The sequence below is a fragment of the Somniosus microcephalus genome, chromosome 5 (assembly GCF_052327205.1).
Source record: "Somniosus microcephalus isolate GS21.2 chromosome 5, FLI_Smic_1.0, whole genome shotgun sequence".
In the NCBI taxonomy this organism is placed as follows: Eukaryota; Metazoa; Chordata; class Chondrichthyes; order Squaliformes; family Somniosidae; genus Somniosus; species Somniosus microcephalus.
The window spans coordinates 47,035,859-47,054,981 of NC_140991.1; positions in this window are offsets into that span (position 1 = coordinate 47,035,859).

Below are 19,123 nucleotides of genomic sequence, written 5' to 3' on the forward strand. Positions count from 1 at the left end.
GTGCTGGTTGCACTGGACACATCAAAAGCTATGTGCCCTGATAACAGCCTGGTGTTGGTGCTGACGATATGTGGACCAGAGCTAACCCCTGCCATAGCCAAGCTGTTTCAGTACAGTTGTGACACTGGCATCCACCTGACAATGTGGAAGATTGCCCAGGCATGTCCTAGTTGCAAAAACAGGACAAATCTAACCTGGCCAATTACCCCTCTATCAATCTCAACAACAACAACTTGTATTTATATAGCATCTTTAACGTAGTAAAACATCCCCCAATGTGCTGCACAGGAGCATTTTAGAAGATAGGAGCAGGAGTAGGCCATTCGGCCCCTCGAGCCTGCTCCGCCATTCAATGAGATCATGGCTGATCATCCAAATTCAGTACCCTGTCCCTGCCTTTTCCCCATATCCCTTGATCCCTTTAGCCTCAAGAAATATATCCAACTTTTTTTGAATATATTTAATGAACTGGCCTCCAGCGCCCTCTGTGGCAGAGAATTCCACAGGTTCACCACTCTCTGGGTAAAGAAATTCCTCCTCATTTCAGTCCTAAATGGCTTACCCATTATCCTTAGACTATGACCCCTGGTTGTGGACTCCCCGGCCATCATAAACATCCTTCCTGCATCTAGTCTGTCCAGGCCTGACAGAATTTTATAGGTTTCGATGAGATCTCCTCTCAATCTTCTAAACTCCAGTGAGTATAAGCCCAATCGACACAATCTCTCCTCATACGTCATTCCTGCCATCCCAGGTATCAGCCTGTTGAATCTTCGCTGCACTCCTTCCATGGCAAGTACGTCCTTCCTCAGGTAAGGTGACCAAAACTGCACACAATACTCAAGGTGCGGTCTCACCAAGGCCCTGTACAACTGTAGCAAGACATCCTTGTTCCTGTACTCGAACCCTCTTGCTACGAAGGCCAACATACCATTTGCCTTCTTAACCGCCTGCTGCACCTGCATGCTTACCTTCAGTGACTGGTGCACAAGAACACCCAGGTCTCTTTGCACTTCCCCTTCTCCCAATCTATTGCCATTCAAATAATAATCTGCCTTCCTGTTTTTGCCACCAAAGTGGATAACCTCACATTTATCCACATTATAGTGCATTTGCCATGTTTCTGCCCAATCACCCAATCTGTCCAAATTGTACTGGAGTTTCACGACATCCTCCTCACAGCTTACCCTCCCACCCAGCTTTGTGTCGTCTGCAAATTTGGAGATATTACATCCAATTCCCTCATCCAGATCATTAATATATATTGTGAACAGCTGGAGTCCTAGGACCGATCCTTGCGGTACCCCACTAGTCACTGCCTGCCACTCGGAAAATGACCCATTTATTCCAACTCTTTGCTTTCTGTCCGCCAACCAGTTCTCTATCCAAGTCAATACCTTGCCCCCAATCCCATGTACCTTAATTTTGCACGCTAATCTCTTATGTGGGACCTTATTGAAAGCCTTCTGAAAGTCCAAATACACCACATCCACTGGTTCTCCCTTATCTATTTTACCAGTTGCATCCTCAAAAAATTCCAGTAGATTAGTCAAGCATGATTTACCTTTTGTAAATCCATGTTGACTTTGTCCGATCCTGTCACTGCTTACCAAGTGCTCTGCTATTACATCTTTTATAATAGATTCTAGCATTTTCCCACTACTGATGTCAGGCTTACCGGTCTATAATTACCCGCTTTTTCTCTACCACCTTTTTGAATAGTGGGGTAACATTAGCTACCCTCCAATCCATGGGTACTGTTCCAGAGTCTATCGAGTTCTGGAAGATGACCAGCAATGCATCTACTATTTCTACAGCCACTTCCTTAAGTACCCTGGGGTGTAGATTATCAGGCCCTGGGGATTTATCGGCCTTCAGTCCCATCAATTTTCCTAACACCATTTCCCTACAAATACTGATTTCTTTCAGTTCCACCCTTTCATCAGGCCCTATGTTCCCCGGCATCTCTGGGAGGTTATTTGTGTCCTCCTTTGTGAAGACAGAACCAAAGTATGAATTTAGTTGGTCTGCCATTTCTTTGTTTCCCATTATAAATTCCCCCGATTCTGACTGTAAGGGATCTACACTTGACTTCACCAATCTTTTTCTCTTCACATATCTATAAAAGCTTTTACATTCAGTTTTTATGTTCCTCGCTAGCTTACTCTCATATTCTATTTTCCCTTTCTTAATTAATCCCTTTGTCCTCCTTTGTTGAATCCTAAACTGCTCCCAATCCTCAGGATTATTGCTTTTCTGGCCAATTTATATGTCGTCTCCTTGGATCTTATGCTATCCCTAATTTCCCTTGTTAGCCACGGTTGAGTCACCTTTTTTGTTTTATTTTTATGCCAAACTGGGATGAACAAATTCTGTAGCTCATCCATTCGGTCTTTGAATGTTTGCCATTGCCTATCCACTGTCAACCCTTTGAGCGCCATTCCCCAATCAATCCTACCCAACTCGCTCCTCAGACCATCGTAGTTTCCTTTATTTAAATTGAGGACCCTAGTCTCTGAGTCAACTACTTCATTCTCCATCTTAATGAAGAATTCGATCATATTATGATTGCTCAGACCCAAGGGGCCTCGTACAACAAGATTGCTAATTAATCCTTTCTCGTTACATAATACCCAGTCTAAGATGGCCTGATCTCTGGTTGGTTCCTCGACATATTGGTCCAGGAAAGCATCCCGTAAACACTCCAGGAATTCCTCCTCCACAGTATTATTACTAATTTGGTTGGCCCAATCTATATGTAGATTAAAGTCACCCATGATGACTGCTGTGCCCTTATTGCACGCTTCTTTAATTTCCCTTTTAATGCCATCCCCAACCTCCGCCTTACTGTTGGGAGGTCTATATACCACTCCCACTAATGTTTTTTTCCCTTAGTATTTCTCAATTCTACCCATACAGATTCCACATCATCAGAGCTAATATTCTTCATTACAATTGTATTAATCCCTTCTTTAACCAGTAATGCTACCCCACCTCCCTTTCCTGTTTGCCTATCTTTCCTGAATATTGAATACCCCTGGATGTTGAGTTCCCAGTCTTGGCCATCCTTGAGCCACGTTTCCGTAATCCCAACCAAATCATATTCGTTTACCTCTATTTGCGCAGCCAATTCATCCACTTTATTACAAATGCTCCTCGCATTAAGACACAAAGCCTTCAGGCTTGTTTTTTTAACGCTCTTAGACCTATTAGAATTATTATTTATGTGGCCACGTTTGATTTAAACCGCTGATTTCTCTGACTGCCACTTTTGTTTTTCTCCTTCCTATCTTTTGCTTTTATCCCTTTTTCCCTTTCCTCTGTCTCCCTGCTCAGGTTCCCAACCCCCTGCCATTTTAATTTAAACCCCCCCGAACAGTGCTAGCAAACCTTCCCGCAAGGATATTTGTCCCGCTCTGGTTCAGGTGCAACCCGTCCGACTTGTACAAGTCCCACCTTCCCCAGAAGCAGGCCCAGTGATCCAGGAAACTAAAGCCCTCCCTCCTGCACCAACTCTTTAGCCACGCATTCATCTGCTCTATCCTCCTATTCCTATACTCACTAGCACGTGGCACCGGGAGTAATCCAGAGATTACAACCTTTGAAGTCCTGCTCTTTAATCTGCTACCTAGCTCCCTAAATTCTTGCTGCAGGACCTCATCCCTCTTCCTACCCATGTCATTGGTCCCAATGTGAACCACGACCTCTGACTGTTCACCCTCCCCCGTCAGAATGCCCTGCAGCCGTTCAGTGACATCCTTGACCCTGGCACCAGGGAGGCAACAAACCATCCTGGAGTCACGTCTACGGCCACAGAAACGCCTACCTGTACCCCTTACAATAGAATCCCCTACCACTATTGCTCTCCCACTCTTTTTCCTCCCTTCCTGAGCAGCAGAAGCACCCCTGGTGCCGGGAAGTTGGCTGCTGCTGCCTTCCTCTGGTAAGTCATCCCCCTCAACAGTATCCAAATCGGTATACCTGTTTGAGAGGGGGATGGCCACAGGGGTCCCCTGCACTACCTGCCTGCCTCTACTGCTCTGCCTGATGGTCACCCATTTCCCTTCTGCCTGTGCAGCCCTTACCTGCAGTGTGACCACCTCATCAAACGTGTTATCCATGACCCTCTCAGCATCGTGAATGCTCCAAAGCCCATCCATCCGCAGCTCCAGCACCGCAATGCGGTCTGCTAGTAGCCGCAGCTGGATGCATTTCTGGCACACGTGGTCATCAGGGACACCGGCAGTGTCCCTGAATTCCCACATAGAGCAAGAGGAGCATAACATGGGGCTTGGCTCTCCTGGCATGATTAATTCACTATCACCAATTAAAAATAAACTCTAAGGCGCTTGTATGGTTTACCAACAGTCCCTGCTACTCCAGAAAAGACCTTAGCAACTATAAACCACAGAGTTAAAGTTTAAAAAAGAGAAATACTCACCAACCAATCACTTACCTGCTCCCTGGTGACGTCACACCCTGATTACTTTTTACCTCTCTCGCCACTGCTGAGTTGGTTGGGCCTCGCCTCGCTCCTCCTCTTATCTGCTGCCTCGGTGCTCTCCTGGTCCGATCTGGTCGGGCCTCTCCTCGCTCCTCCTTTTATCTGCTGCCTCGGTGCTCTCCTGGTCCGATCTGGTCGGGCCTCACCTCGCTCCTCCTTTTATCTGCCGCCTCGGTGCTCTCCTGGTCCATAGAAACATAGAAGATAGGAGCAGGAGTAGGCCATTCGGCCCTTCGAGCCTGCTCCGCCATTCAACGAGATCATGGCTGATCATCCAAACCCTAGCACCTGGTCCCTACACCGACAGCCATCCCACCCAAGCCCTATCCCCGTAACCCCATAACCCCACGTATTTAATCCCCCCTAACACTAAGGGTCAATTTTTATCATGGCCAATCAACCTAACCTGCACATCTTTGGACTGTGGGAGGAAACCGGAGCACCCGGAGAAAACCCACGCAAACACGGGGAGAATGTGCAAACTCCACACAGACAGTCACCCGAGGCCGGATTTGAACCCGGGTCCCTGGCGCTGTGAGGCAACAGTGCTAACCACTATGCCACCGTGCTACCTCCGATCTGGTCTCGCCTCTCCTCGCTCCTCCTTTTATCTGCCGCCTCGGTGCTCTCCTGGTCCGATCTGGTCGGGCCTCGCCTCGCTCCTCCTTTTATCTGCCGCCTCGGTGCTCTCCTGGTCCGATCTGGTCGGGCCTCGCCTCGCTCCTCCTTTTATCTGCCGCCTCGGTGCTCTCCAAAAATTTGACACCGAGCCAGATAACGGTAAATTTGGGCAAGTGACCAAAAACCTGGTCAAAGAGGTAGGTTTTAAGGAGCGTCTTAAAGAAGGAAAGAGAGGTAGCAAGGTGGAGAGGTTTAGGCAAGGAAAACCAGCGCTTAGGGCCTAAGCAACAGAAAGCACGGCCACCAAAGGTTGAGTGATTATAATCAGGGATCCCCAAGAGGACAGAATTAGAGGAGCACAGATATCTCGGGGAGTTGTGGGGCTGAAGGAGATTAGAGAGATAGGAAGGGGCGAGGCCATGGAGGGATTTGAAAACAAGGATGAGAATTTTGAAATTGAGGCGCTGCTTAACCGGGAGCCAATGTAGGTCAGCAAGTACAGGGGAGATGGGTGAATGGGACTTGGTGCGAGTTAGGACACGGGCAGCCAAGTTTTGGATGACCTCAAGTTTACGCAGGGTGGAATGTGGGAGGCCAATCATCAGTAAAGTAGTGGAAGGAGTCATCAGTAGTTCCATCAAGCAACAATCTACTTACCAATAGCCTGCTCACTGCTGCTCAGTTTGGATTCTGCCAGAGAAGTGAAAGTTACTGCTCTAAACTTCAAGGCAGCATTTGATCAAGTATAGCACCAAAGTGCCCTAGCAAAACTGAGGTCAACGTGGGGAGGGGTCAATGGAAAAACCATTCAATGGCTGGAGTCATACCTGACACAAAGGAAGATAGTCTTGGTTGTCAAAGGCCAGTCATTACAGTGCCAGGGCATCACTGCAAGAGCTCCTCAGAGAAGCATCCTCGGCCCAACCATCTTCAGCTGCTACATTAATGACCTCCCTTCTGTTATAAGGCCAGGAGTGGAACTGTTTACTGATGATTCTAGTGTTCAGTTCCATTCACCACTCCTCTGATAATGAAGTATCCCATGTCAGCTAACTACACAACCTGGATAACATCCAGACTTGGGCTGACAAGTGGCAGGTAACATTCGCGCCACCTAAGTGCCAGATAACGACCATCTCACCTTGACATTCAATGGCATTATCCTAGTGACTACCATTGGCCGGAAGTTGAACGGGACCAGCCATATCAACACCATGGCTATGTAGGTGGTTTGCTTTGGTGGTTCAAATCACCCCTCCTGCTTAGTTCTATACAACAGGAATTATGGTGAACAGGATTGGGGCACAGACAAGCTTTTCAGACTCAACCGTATGGTGTTTAATAAGGTTAACACACACACCCGCCTCCAGTACGTAAAATGCCTGGTGGTGTAAAACAAGCAGTATAACAATACAACTTGGCCCGTCGAACAGGCCCCTGTCTCGTATTAAGACGCCTAAATTCACACTGCGTTGCATACAGAGTATAAAATACACACAGAACCTCCCCACTAAACTCCTCTGGCTTGGTTGGGACACACAACATCCCCTCACACAGTACCGGTGGTCTTAAGGATGCGTGGGCTTGGACAATGCTCACCCGATCGTCCGTTTTCTTGCTCGCTGCTCCCATGTAGAATGTGACTCCTGGTTCCGTATCACCAATGCAGTATCCAAGTCCCAGTTTCGAGGTTCGTTCCTACAGTCGAAGAGCAAGGCGAGGCTCTTGTCGCTCATGGTGATTTCGAGCAAGTGAGAGAGAGAGAGAGAGAAAATGGACAAAGCTGCCAACTTTATATCCCAAAAGTTTACTCTGGTCTGTGTCGTTGCAGTGATGTCTTTTTAATCACCTTTCTTTGTCTTCTTTGCCTGGTTTCCCACCTTTTTGTCTTAATGGCAGATGATGGGTCACACTTCTCACCTGATCCTGGGTTAAGTGGCTTCCCATTAATTTACAATGGCCCTCTTTTGTCCGGTTCCCACCTTCGGGGCTATCTCACCTAGGTGCTCGTCACTGTATGAGTCACCTAGCCCGGGCCCATTGTCTTCCCAGAGAATTCTGTCTGCCCAGAAATTCTCCCATAATTAGTTTGTAGGCCTAGCTGGAATCTCCTGTCCACGAGCACCTGGGCCCCTCCCATCTTCTGCAAACAGGCTGTTGGTAACAAATTATTCAAAAAGTCTGAAATGAACTTGGGGCCTGCGTTTGATGCTTACAGCTACAAGAGCAGGACAGAGGCTCACTTCCAGATCCTTGAAAGCCTCTCTGCCATCTACAAGGCTCAAGTCAGACGTGTGCTGGAATACTTACCATTCATCTGGATGGGTGCAGCCGCAAAAACACTAATCCAGGACAGGGCAGTTGGTTTCATTAGTGCCCTGCCACTGGACTCAATATCCACCCACTCCACTACCAGCGGACTGTGGTTGCAGTATGCAGGATGTACAGGATGCATTGCTGAAACTCAACAAGGTGACATCAACAGCACCTCCTTCCCTGCAATTTCTACCACCAAAAAGAACAGGAGCAACAACGTTGTGGGAACCCAATCACTTCCAAGTTCCCCACAAGTTACACACCATCATGACTTGGACATATATTGCCATTCCTTCATTGTGGCTGGGTTAGAATCCTGGAATTCTCTACTTAACACCTTTATGAGATCACCATCACCACAAGGACTGCAGCAATTCAAAGGAGCAGGCCCACCGCCAACTTTTGTGAAATTAGGAATGGACAATAAATGTGGCCTTGCCCAATGTTGTCCACATCCCGAAAACAAATTAAAACAAGTTGTTAAGATAATACTTACAGATTTATGGCAAAAATAATGGCACATGACTTTCAGAGGAATATGGCCACATGGATAGTGTAAGAGGTTTTACACCTCAAACTTAATGATTCGGACGTGACTCCATATTGGCAATGGTAGATGTTTTATTGGTATACAGTGGAAATCAATAAAGCTGGCAAAGACTAATATTAACTGACAGTAATTTACAGGTCTGAAGGGAATTACCAAATTCAGTCACTGGACAGATTAGTGTGCGATGTCTCTGTTGTTTCTTTAATCCGGTCCGGCGGTTGTCTTCCTAGCAGACAAGAGCATTAGGCTTTCACCAGCATGGATCCGCTCCTCAATACCAGTATACCCGAGAAGTGTTAAGCACACTTGGCTAACGTGGGTCCGCTTCTTGCAGGTACCGTTGTCCTCTCTACATCTGTACATCTCAGGTCAAATATTTGCCTCATATTCCTCTTTGCCCAGTACAACTAACTCTTCTTATCCAATCATAGCGTGACACCCATAGCTGATTCACGAGTTCTGATCATTTGACTAACAAAGTCCAATCGTGTCTGTCCATGCCAGGTTCACTTAACAAGCAAGACGGCATGTAGCACTTAATGACACTTCTTTTATCTTGTCTGGCATGCTCAACTTCAGTGTCTCATTCTGTTCCTTCTTGACCTCACGTATGACATAGGCTTTGCAATGACATGGGCTTTGCAGTGGCATGGGCTTTGCAACAGCTTTAATCAATAACAGGATGTAGCCTGTAAGTTTTGCAAAATTCAGGCAGTTCCCCCACCGAAGATTATTTAATTAAAAGAGACCCTGGTTGGACTGATTTTTAAAATCCAGGGGCACACAAAATGGCTGCGGTCAACCTCGTGACCAAAAGCCTGTAAGTCCCAATTGTGGACTCTGTGACAAGCTAACAACTTGGGTATTTTTGATGTCTGAGAGGTCACGAAACCAGACAGAACTTTTACATTTATGTATTGGGAGCAAACTCAGTTACATTCAGGCCCCCATTTACAGGCCATCAAGCTTGTTTACTCAAACAATCAGCGGAGCCATCCAGGTTAGGCTGGCCCCATCAAGGAATCTGTCAAACAAAGGAGAGCAGTTATGGGACCGTTAGAAGCTATTACCAGCCATCTAAGTCGATGGGCCAAGATCGACACCTTTTGTTCAATTCCAACCCGCTCAAATCAGACAAAGGATGAGCTGATTTAGCGCGTGAGATAAGGGCTACCGAGAGGAGTATAACTATAGCCCCTCAGGAAGCCATGTTCTCTCTCTCTCTCCTCGCCTCCCGCGCCCTGCCTGCCACCACCCCAGGAAGAGGATCTACGAAGAAGAGCCCGTCCCGAGAGGTGAAATACCCTGCCAGAGACTATTTTATTACTGGGGTATTTTCACCTGGACGGTACCCTGTGCAGCATTGAAACCACATGGCATCGAAAGGCAGCAGGGCAAAGAAGCAAGGTTCTTGTCTGTTTAAACGGATCGGACTGGTGAGCATGGAATTCTGACCCCTCATAAGCTGGCCTAGCGAGGTTTTAGAGGGTGGGAGTTAAGGGGATTGCTAAAATTGTCATTTTAGTCATTTTCCCTCGATGTGCCATTTATTTCCCATCCCTGTTAAGTGTAAGTGTACTGCATCCATATTATCCTTTGTATAGAATCGTTCTCTGGTAATAAAAGCTTGGTTTTTCTTTGCACCAAACCACTGGTCTGCTCGTTTTCTATATCGCTACCTGCAAATAAGTCCGGTGGTCAGAACTCAAAAAGGGGCAAGCGATTCGAGCCGCTCAAAGAGGGTAGTCAGAGGCATAACTGACGAACCCAAGACACCCACACAGTAAAACCCCTTATAGAATGGTGACCGTGGCAGGAGCATCAGCAGCAGTAAGCGATATAGCAGACAGTGTTGCAGAGGAAGGAACAGCTATGGAAGACAGGTTGTCCGATTATGTTTTTAGAAAGGTGAATATCACCAAGAAGTGGATAAGCACTCTGTTAAAGGCTGAGCGTCCGATAGATGCTGCCGACCAGTGGACAGGGAGTAAGAAACATATAAGGTCAATAGAGAAAGCAGTGTGGCTAATGTGCTACAAGAAGCAGGTCCTACTGTTGGATGGAGTTGTAGCGGCACAGGCTGCCAAGCTTAAGGAAGCAGCCCTGGAAGTCCAGGATAAGGAAATAGAGATTCAGGATAAGGCCCTAGTGGAGGAGAAATGGTTGATTTCCCTTAAGATGCTAAATCAGGAACGAGCACAGATGGCAAGGGAACACCAGGCCAAAATAGAGCACCTGGAGCGCCAGATTAGTGAGGGCAAAAGTAACACGAGGCACAAGCTGGAGTATCTGGAGTGCCAGGTTACCGAGGCCAAGAATAGTGAGATAAGGTTGCAGGAGAAGAACGCCCACCTTACCCAAGAAATACGAGAGCAGGGGGAGAAAGTTAAGGAGGTTAAGGCAGCGTATAGGTATATGAGAGAACAGGGGTTTGAAGACGCAGATCATGGCCCCTGCAGAGAGGAAATTGAAAATCTGAGCCTGGCCCTAAGGAAGGCAAAAGGCATGGTGTGCCTCATAAGCCTGAAGCATAGAAACATAGAAACATAGAAGATAGGAGCAGGAGTAGGCCATTCGGCCCTTCGAGCCTGCTCTGCCATTCAATGTGATCATGGCTGATCATCCAAATTCAGTACCCTGTCCCTGTCTTTTCCCCATATCCCTTGATCCCTTTAGCCTCAAGAAATATATCCAACTCTTTCTTGAATATATTTAATGAACTAGCCTCCACTGCCCTCTGTGGCAGAGAATTCCACAGGTTCACCACTCTCTGGGTGAAGAAATTCCTCCTCATTTCAGTCCTAAATGGCTTACCCCTTATCCTTAGACTATGACCCCTGGTTTTGGACTCCCTGGCCATCAGAAACATCCTTCCTGCATCTAGTCTGTCCGGACCTGACAGAATTTTATAGGTTTCGATGAGATCCCCTCTCAATCTTCTAAACTCCAGTGAGTATAAGCCCAATCGACACAATCTCTCCTCATACGTCATTCCTGCCATCCCAGGTATCAGCCTGGTGAATCTTCGCTGCACTCCCTCCATGGCAAGCACGTCCTTCCTCAGGTAAGGTGAACAAAACTGCACACAATACTCAAGGTGCGGTCTCACCAAGGCCCTGTACAACTGTAGCAAGACATCCTTGTTCCTGTACTCGAACCCTCTTGCTACGAAGGCCAACATACCATTTGCCTTCTTAACCGCCTGCTGCACCTGCATGCTTACCTTCAGCGACTGGTGCACAAGGACACCCAGGTTTCTTTGCACTTCCCCTTCTCCCAATCTATTGCCATTCAAATAATAATCTGCCTTCCTGTTTTTGCCACCAAAGTGGATAACCTCACATTTATCCACATTATAGTGCATTTGCCATGTTTCTGCCCAATCACCCAACCTGTCCAAATCGTAATAGAGTTTCCCGACATCCTCCTCGCAGCTTACCCTCCCGCCCAGCTCTGTGTTGTCTGCAAATTTGGAGATATTACATCCAATTCCCTCGTCCAGATCATTAATATATATTGTGAACAGCTGGGGTCCTAGGACCGATCCTTGCGGTACCCCACTAGTCACTGCTTGCCACTCGGAAAACGACCCGTTTATTCCAACTCTTTGCTTTCTGTCCGCCAACCAGTTCTCTATCCAAGTCAATACCTTGCCCCCAATCCCATGTGCCTTAATTTTGCACGCTAATCTCTTGTGTGGGACCTTATCGAAAGCCTTCTGAAAGTCCAAATACACCACATCCACTGGTTCTCCCTTATCTATTTTACCAGTTACATCCTCAAAAAATTCCAGTAGATTAGTCAAGCATGATTTACCTTTTGTAAATCCATGTTGACTTTGTCCGATCCTGTCACTGCTTTCCAAGTGCTCTGCTATTACATCTTTTATAATGGACGCTAGCATTTTCCCCACAACTGATATCAGGCTTACCAGTCTATAATTCCCCGCTTTTTCTCTACCACCTTTTTGAATAGTGGGGTAACATTAGCTACCCTCCAATCCATGGGTACTGTTCCAGAGTCTATCGAGTTCTGGAAGATGACCAGTAATGCATCTACTATCTCTAGGGCCACTTCCTTAAGTACCCTGGGATGCAGACCATCAGGCCCTGGGGATTTATCGGCCTTCAGTCCCATCAATTTTCCTAACACCATTTTCCTACAAATACTGATTTCTTTCAGTTCCCCTCTTTCATCAGACCCTATGTTCCCCGGCATCTCTGGGAGGTCAATCGGACTTTACCGGCAACCCAAGCAGAACAGTCCCGCAGGCAGCGCCTGGGGACGAGCTAGTCAGGGAACCAGAGGTTTCACGGCCACCACCCATAGCGCCGAACTTTCAGCAGGTCTGGCGGCAAAGGCGGGTGGAAGATGAAGTGGTAGGGGAGGTACAGCAGCCCCCGTTAGATAGGTCAGGACCGGGACCGATGTGCCCCATCTGACAGCGGAGGTACGGCCCGCCCGGGGAGGACGATGAACCCGGGGCCATCCAAAACCAATTCGTCTTACCTCATGGCACCCAACAGCTCAGGGCCATGGTGAGCCATATCCCCGAGCTCTCCGAAATGGGAGACCCCTCACTGCACTTCCGAGAGGTAGAACAGGCAGCCTGCGTCAACGATTGCGATGACGCAGAGCAGGCCAAGATGTTGCTATTCTCTCTGGAGGGTAAGCTCCTCCAGACCCTTTTGGATGAGTGCAAAAAAGGGCAGAAGGGGTATGACGATTTGAGAGATGAGATACTGGAGGCCATGGGTATGAACGACGGCAGTCCGTTCTCCCAAGTGGAGAGGACAGTACAGTTCGCAGGGGAGGCCCCGCAGGCCTTCGCAGACAGGCTGTGGCCAGTCTACAATAGCGCGTGTCTGGGAGCGGCGGATCGGGCATTCCTGACTCGGCCGCAGTTGACCCACTGGCTTCGTTGCCTGGTGTCGAACTGCCTACCCCAAATCCGAGCCAAGGCCGAGGCCTGGTTCGACCCCCGAAGCCCCCAAACTACCGAAGAGACCGTAATCCGTCAGCTCACGGTAGCCTATAAAAACGGCAGAAGTAACGAGGCGCCCCAGCAAAAGGGCAAAGTTTATGAGGTTAAACCAGGGGTCCAAAATAAGAAAGAGTGGCACCAGGAAGGGAACCGTCCCTCTCAAATCAAGCTAAATTGCTATGGGTGCGGGAAGGACGGCCATTGGCGCAAGGATCGTAAAAATCCTTGGAAGGATAATAAAGGGAAGAATCCACCACCCCCAGCCCAAAAGGCAGAGGCAGGAGATCCCACGGTCGAATAAGTGTTAGAGTCGATGCGGGTTTTCCTGATCAGCCAGGGAAAATTAGCAGCCACCACCGGTGCTTTGACCCTGTCTGCCCCATCCAACTCCCAGCAATGACTGGAACCAGCGCAGCCTGTCGACCTGTGTCCCCGCGAAAATGCTGAGGGGAGCAGGCCCTATGTTAAGATGGGGGTGAAGACGGTGCAGGGGAGATATTCGGTGGACACTGGAGCTTCCAGCACGGTGGTCCATTCGGAAGACCTGACCAATTCACCCTGGTCTAACAAGGTCCCATTTAGCTTAATGGGATCCACAGGGAACGAGCAGGCTGGGGAAAGGTCAAAACCTTTGGCCATAGATTTAGGATCCCTCCATACCACGTGGGAGGGTAACCAAAAGACCGATGAGGTGGCCAAGCAGGGGGGCAGGGAAGGAAAGTTCTGGAACCCCTGTAGAGCAGGCCCAGTAGCAGCAATCTGGGACAAGGGAGGCACACAGGGGGTAGCTTTGGCCCCGGACCAAAAGCAGGTCTACGAGCAGGCAGCAGGGAGCATGGGGAAGCAGCATCGGAATAACCGATTGCTGCTCGAACCTAACAAAAGTCACCAGTGGGAGATAGGGGACCAGGTAATGGTGAGGAACTACGCCTGAGTGGGGAGTTTAGAGCCACTGTACATGGGACCCCATAGCATAGTGGATAAAGCCAGCCCCATGGTGTATGCAGTAAAATTGCCCCGGCGCACAAAATGGTTTCATGTAAACCAATGCAAGCTATTCAGGCCAGAGGCAAAGAAACAGGCAGCTGGGATCCAACCCGAGGTTAAAAATCCCCAGCCCGCAACAAGTTCAAGTACACAGGCTGTGCAAGCAGGTGCAGTCGCGTGCGTCAGGGGAGGAGTCACCCAGCCCCCTGTTCAGACCACTCCCCCCATCTTCTGGGATTCAGGTGGGGAGGAGGAGGAGCCCGAGCCAGATGACCCCACCTACAACACAGGTTTTGAACCTGAAGGCGGAGACCCTCAGCCACCGGCAGCTGGCAGCGAGGGATTACCTGTCCCCAGCTTAGGTTTGGGAGGGGTGGGACTCAAGGGAGAGGACCCTCAGTCAGCGGTCGTGGTAAACCCACAGGCCGCGCCCACAAAGGCTGGGGTCCGAGCAAAAGGTCCACTCACCAAGGTGGCCCCACCAGTAGCCATCCCGAGAAGGTCCCCTCGGACACCCCAGCCCAGAAAGGTATGGTCACCGGCTCCCCAGCTTAAAACGACAGCCTCCCGAGCCAGGGAGAAGCCGAAAGACAAAGGTCCCCAGCTAGCAGCTACAGACTGCAAGGGACCGGAAGTGCAGGTCAGTGCAGCCACGCCGCAGGGAGCAACCTGCAACAGCCCAGACAGGAATTTGGCTGGCTGCTCGGAGACGGGCGGCAGATGTATATAGCTTTAGTAGTTTAAGTTTATAGTGTTAAGTTAGGCTATTTTAATTTAATTCTAAGTAGGGAACAGTTAGTTTCAATTTAAGTATGAAGCCGTCTCAGAGTATTGTCCATGTGAGTCGAGGTCGCGGGACCCAACTATACGTCACCCGAGCCAGCGAGTCTCCAGGGGACCTGGCTAGATGCCTTTATGTCTATTGCAGGAAATTTCAGAATGTACGGAGGCGTAATCCTGCTCGCCCTGCTCGGGCTGAGCATTGGTAGGAGAGGGGACGTCGCGGACCACGACATATTTGGGTGCACGGGGAACAGGGCGCCGGTGGCGGTTGACGGTAGCGGCGTACGGGAGGCAGAGGAGACCACTGCTTACTTCCACGAGGGAACGTGGCCGGGGTGGCTGGGATCCAATTCATCCCAGTACTCCAGCCAGACCGGGTTCACCTATGGGGAGGCCTCCCTCCTGTGCCCCAGGATACGGATCGTTACTCCCAGGATTAGCGTCACCGTGGGCAAAAGGATATGTTTAACATGCAAGGGACACATTCCCCTGGATAGATGGTGGTGGCTCAGGAAATTAAGTAAAGGCATGGGGAACCCCAGAGTTGAGTGGGAACGGTTGGGGAACGACACTCACCGGACTATCACAGGGACCCACGGGGGGTTAAGTGTGTGCTGGGATAAATGGTGGGAACCGGATCAGGGGATCTATGTCTGTATGTGGGGATCAGAGAAAGCCTGCCCCACAGGCATTTCCATCATTTTCCGCAGCCAGTGGCAAGATAACGGGAGGGGGATGGACTGGGAGTCTCGCCTGGACGCATGCGCGATCCCATACTCCCCAATCTCAGTTAATGCCACTGAACTAGTGACCCGCCCCCGACAGCCCAGGTGCTGTATCAAGGGGTGCACTACGCAGTAGCCTCCATGATTTTAAACCTCACCGAGGTACACCTCCCGCGTGGTGCCCCACAGAGATCGCGCAGTTGTATCAAGCCCTCTTAAAAGATATGTTCCGTAAATTTCATGAGTTTGATTTTTCAGACGTTGACAGAACCGGACGATACACCCATGAGCTTTTGGATGGGATTGGGAGATAAAGAAGGGGTGCTTTTACCAGATTCCCCCTCTCCCAGAACACCTCACCAAATTGCTGAAAGCCGTTTTAGTGTCACAAAAACACTTCTATACTCTGGAACAGAAGACTGTCCAGATAGGGGCCAACATTTTAGATATGACGACCCCACCCTGGTGGGACGTTTTTGAAAATATAGAGGTCCCATCCTGGACCCGTATGGCATCCCACATCCTGGTGGTGTGTCAGTTAGGGATAGTTCTCTAACTGGTGTGCATCCAGTGTCGGAGAAAGGGTCCCAGATTAGTGTTTAAAACTCAAAAGGTGTGGAAGGAATATTATGCCCGGGTGGAAGAAGAGACACCCGTTTGAGTTTTGCGTTGCATCACTTAAACGTGATGGACGTTGTTTATTATTTTTAATAAAGATTGTTTCTTCATTTTATTGCATTATTTTAATAAAGATTGTGACTGTTTGATATTACAGAATAAAAAAAATTGTAATGTACCAAGTGGTGCAGGGGTGTTGGACCCCTCCGCACTTGGATTTTGTAATGAACCGTATTTTCATCTATAGATGCCTATCGCACACTGCGGGAAATACATGTGTCGAGGGATTATGGATAGCTAAATACAGGGGAAGGTTGTTTATGGAGGGTCAGAAAATTTTGCTCTTTTTTGGAACATGGATACTGCAAGCAAGTTTTAGTATCCTAGGGGGGACTGTAAGTTTCTCAAATTTCAGGCAGTTCCCCCCGCCCCCCGAAGATTATTTAATTAAAAGAGACCCTGGTTGGACTGATTTTAAAAATCCAGGGACACACAAAATGGCTGCGGTCAACCTCGTGACCAAAAGCCTGTAAGTCCCAATTGTGGACTCTGTGACAAGCTAACAGCTTGGGTATTTTTGATGTCTGCGAGATCACAAAACCAGACAGAACTTTTACATTTATGTATTGGGAGCAAACTCAGTTACATTCAGGCCCCTGTTTACAGGCCATCAAGCTTGTTTACTCAAATGATCCAAATGATCAACGGAGCCATCCAGGTTAGGCTGGCCCCATCAAGGAATCTGTTGAACAAAGGAGAGCAGTTATGGGACCGTTAGAAGCTATTACCGGCCATCTAAGTCGATGGGCCAAGATCGACACCTTTTGTTCAATTCCAACCCGCTCAAATCAGACAAAGGATGAGCTAATTTAGCGCGTGAGATAAGGGCTACCGAGAGGAGTATAACTCTAGCCCCTCAGGAAGCCATGTTCTCTCTCTCTCTCCTCGCCTCCCGCGCCCTGCCTGCCACCACCCCAGGAAGAGGACCTACGAAGAAGAGCCCGTCCCGAGAGGTGAAATACCCTGCCAGAGACTATTTTATTACTGGGGTATTTTCACCTGGACGGTACCCTGTGCAGCATTGAAACCACGTGGCATCGAAAGGCAGCAGGGCAAAGAAGCAAGATTCTCGCCTGTTTAAACGACTCGGACTGGTGAGCATGGAATTCTGACACCTCATAAGCTGGCCTAGCGAGGTTTTAGAGGGTGGGAGTTAAGGGGATTGCTAGAATTGTCATTTTAGTCATTTTCCCTCGATGTGCCATTTATTTCCCATCCCTGTTAAGTGTAAGTGTACTGCATCCATATTATCCTTTGTATAGAATCGTTCTCTGGTAAAAAAATATCTTGGTTTTTCTTTGCACCAAACCACTGGTCTGCTCGTTTTCTATATCGCTACCTGCAAATAAGTCCGGTGGTCAGAACTCAAAAAGGGGCGAGCGATTCGAGCTGCTCAAAGGGGGTAGTCAGAGGCATAACTGACGAACCCAAGACACCCACACAGTAAAACCCCTTACAAGCCCTGGTTTACTCTTGCAAAAACTGCTCATTTAGTAAATAGATTAGCTTTGCAAAAAGCTTATAGTTTTTGCATTAACCTTTACATTCTTACAATAGACAGGTGGTTGGTAGGCAAAGGCTGTTTCTCAGACTGGAAAGATGTGGTAAGTGATGTTCCATAGTTGTCTCTCTTATTTACCAGTGTTTTTTTGCGTGTCAGTCTCATGGAGTACTCCACAGTGCAGTACTCCATGAAATGGCCCACGGACCTATTACTTCTGCAGCCTGTCTTCAGTTCTAAGGAAAAGACATTGGATGAGTAGTGCCAGCGACACCATTATCTAATGTGCTTTTCATGTTCACCGTTCAGTTGTCTTCATGGGAGCTAATTGGAAGTGTAACTCAGTAAATGAATCATACATCCAATAGATGTACCACATGCAAATTTTTAATAGTTACTGAGAAAATTGATCAAAAGCCTTCTTTATTTCTTCTGCTACACTGTACATTTTGTGCCAAATCTAAAGATAACAATTAATGGCAAGACAGTATTAAGAAATACAGGATCACTAAGATGTAGAAGTTCTAGCCTAAATAACTCTTCATTTTAACAAAGTGACTAAAGTCCTGTTATTACTATATTGCTAATTCTTCATAAAAGTATAAATAATAATTCCTAAAGGTGTGGTATATTAATAATGACTAGAAGCTAGCATAGAAAGATTGAACTAACTTGCATTTGTATTGTACGTTCCATGACCTCAGCACATTCCAAAACACATGAGAGTGAATGAAGAACTTTTTTGAAGTATAGTCACTGTGTAGGCAAACACAGCAGCCACTACGCACGCTGTTAGGTCCCACAAACAGCAACAACAACAACTTGTATTTATATAGCGCCTTTAACATAGTAAAATATCCCAAGGCGCTGTAGAGGAGTATTACAAGACAAAAAATTTGACACCGAGCCACATAAGGATAAATTAGGGCAAGTGACCAAAAGTTGGTCAAAGAGGTAGGTTTTAAGGAGCGTCTTAAAGGAGGAAAGAGAGGCAGAGAGGTTTAGGCAGGGAATTCCAAAGCCTAGGGCCTAGGCAACAGAAGGCACAGCCACCAATGTTTAAGTGATTATAATCAGGGATGCTCAAGAGGGCAGAATTAGAGGAGCGCAGCTATCTCGGGGGGGGCGGGGGTGGTGGTGGGGTGCGCTGAAGGAGATTACAGAGATAGGGAGGGGCGATGCCATGGAGGGATTTGAAAACAAGAATGAGAATTTTGAAATTGAGGCACTGCTTAACCAGGAGCCAGTGTAGGTCAGCGAGCACAGGGGTGATACGCGAATGGGACTTGGTGCGAGTTAGGACATGGGCAGCCGAGTTTTGGATGACCTCAAGTTTACGTAGGTTAGAATGTGGGAGGACAGCCAGGAGTGCATTGGAATAGTCAAGTCTAGAGGTAACAAATGCATGGATGAGGGTTTCAGCAGCGGATAAGCTGAGGCAAGGGCGGAGACAGGCGATGTTATGATGGTGGAA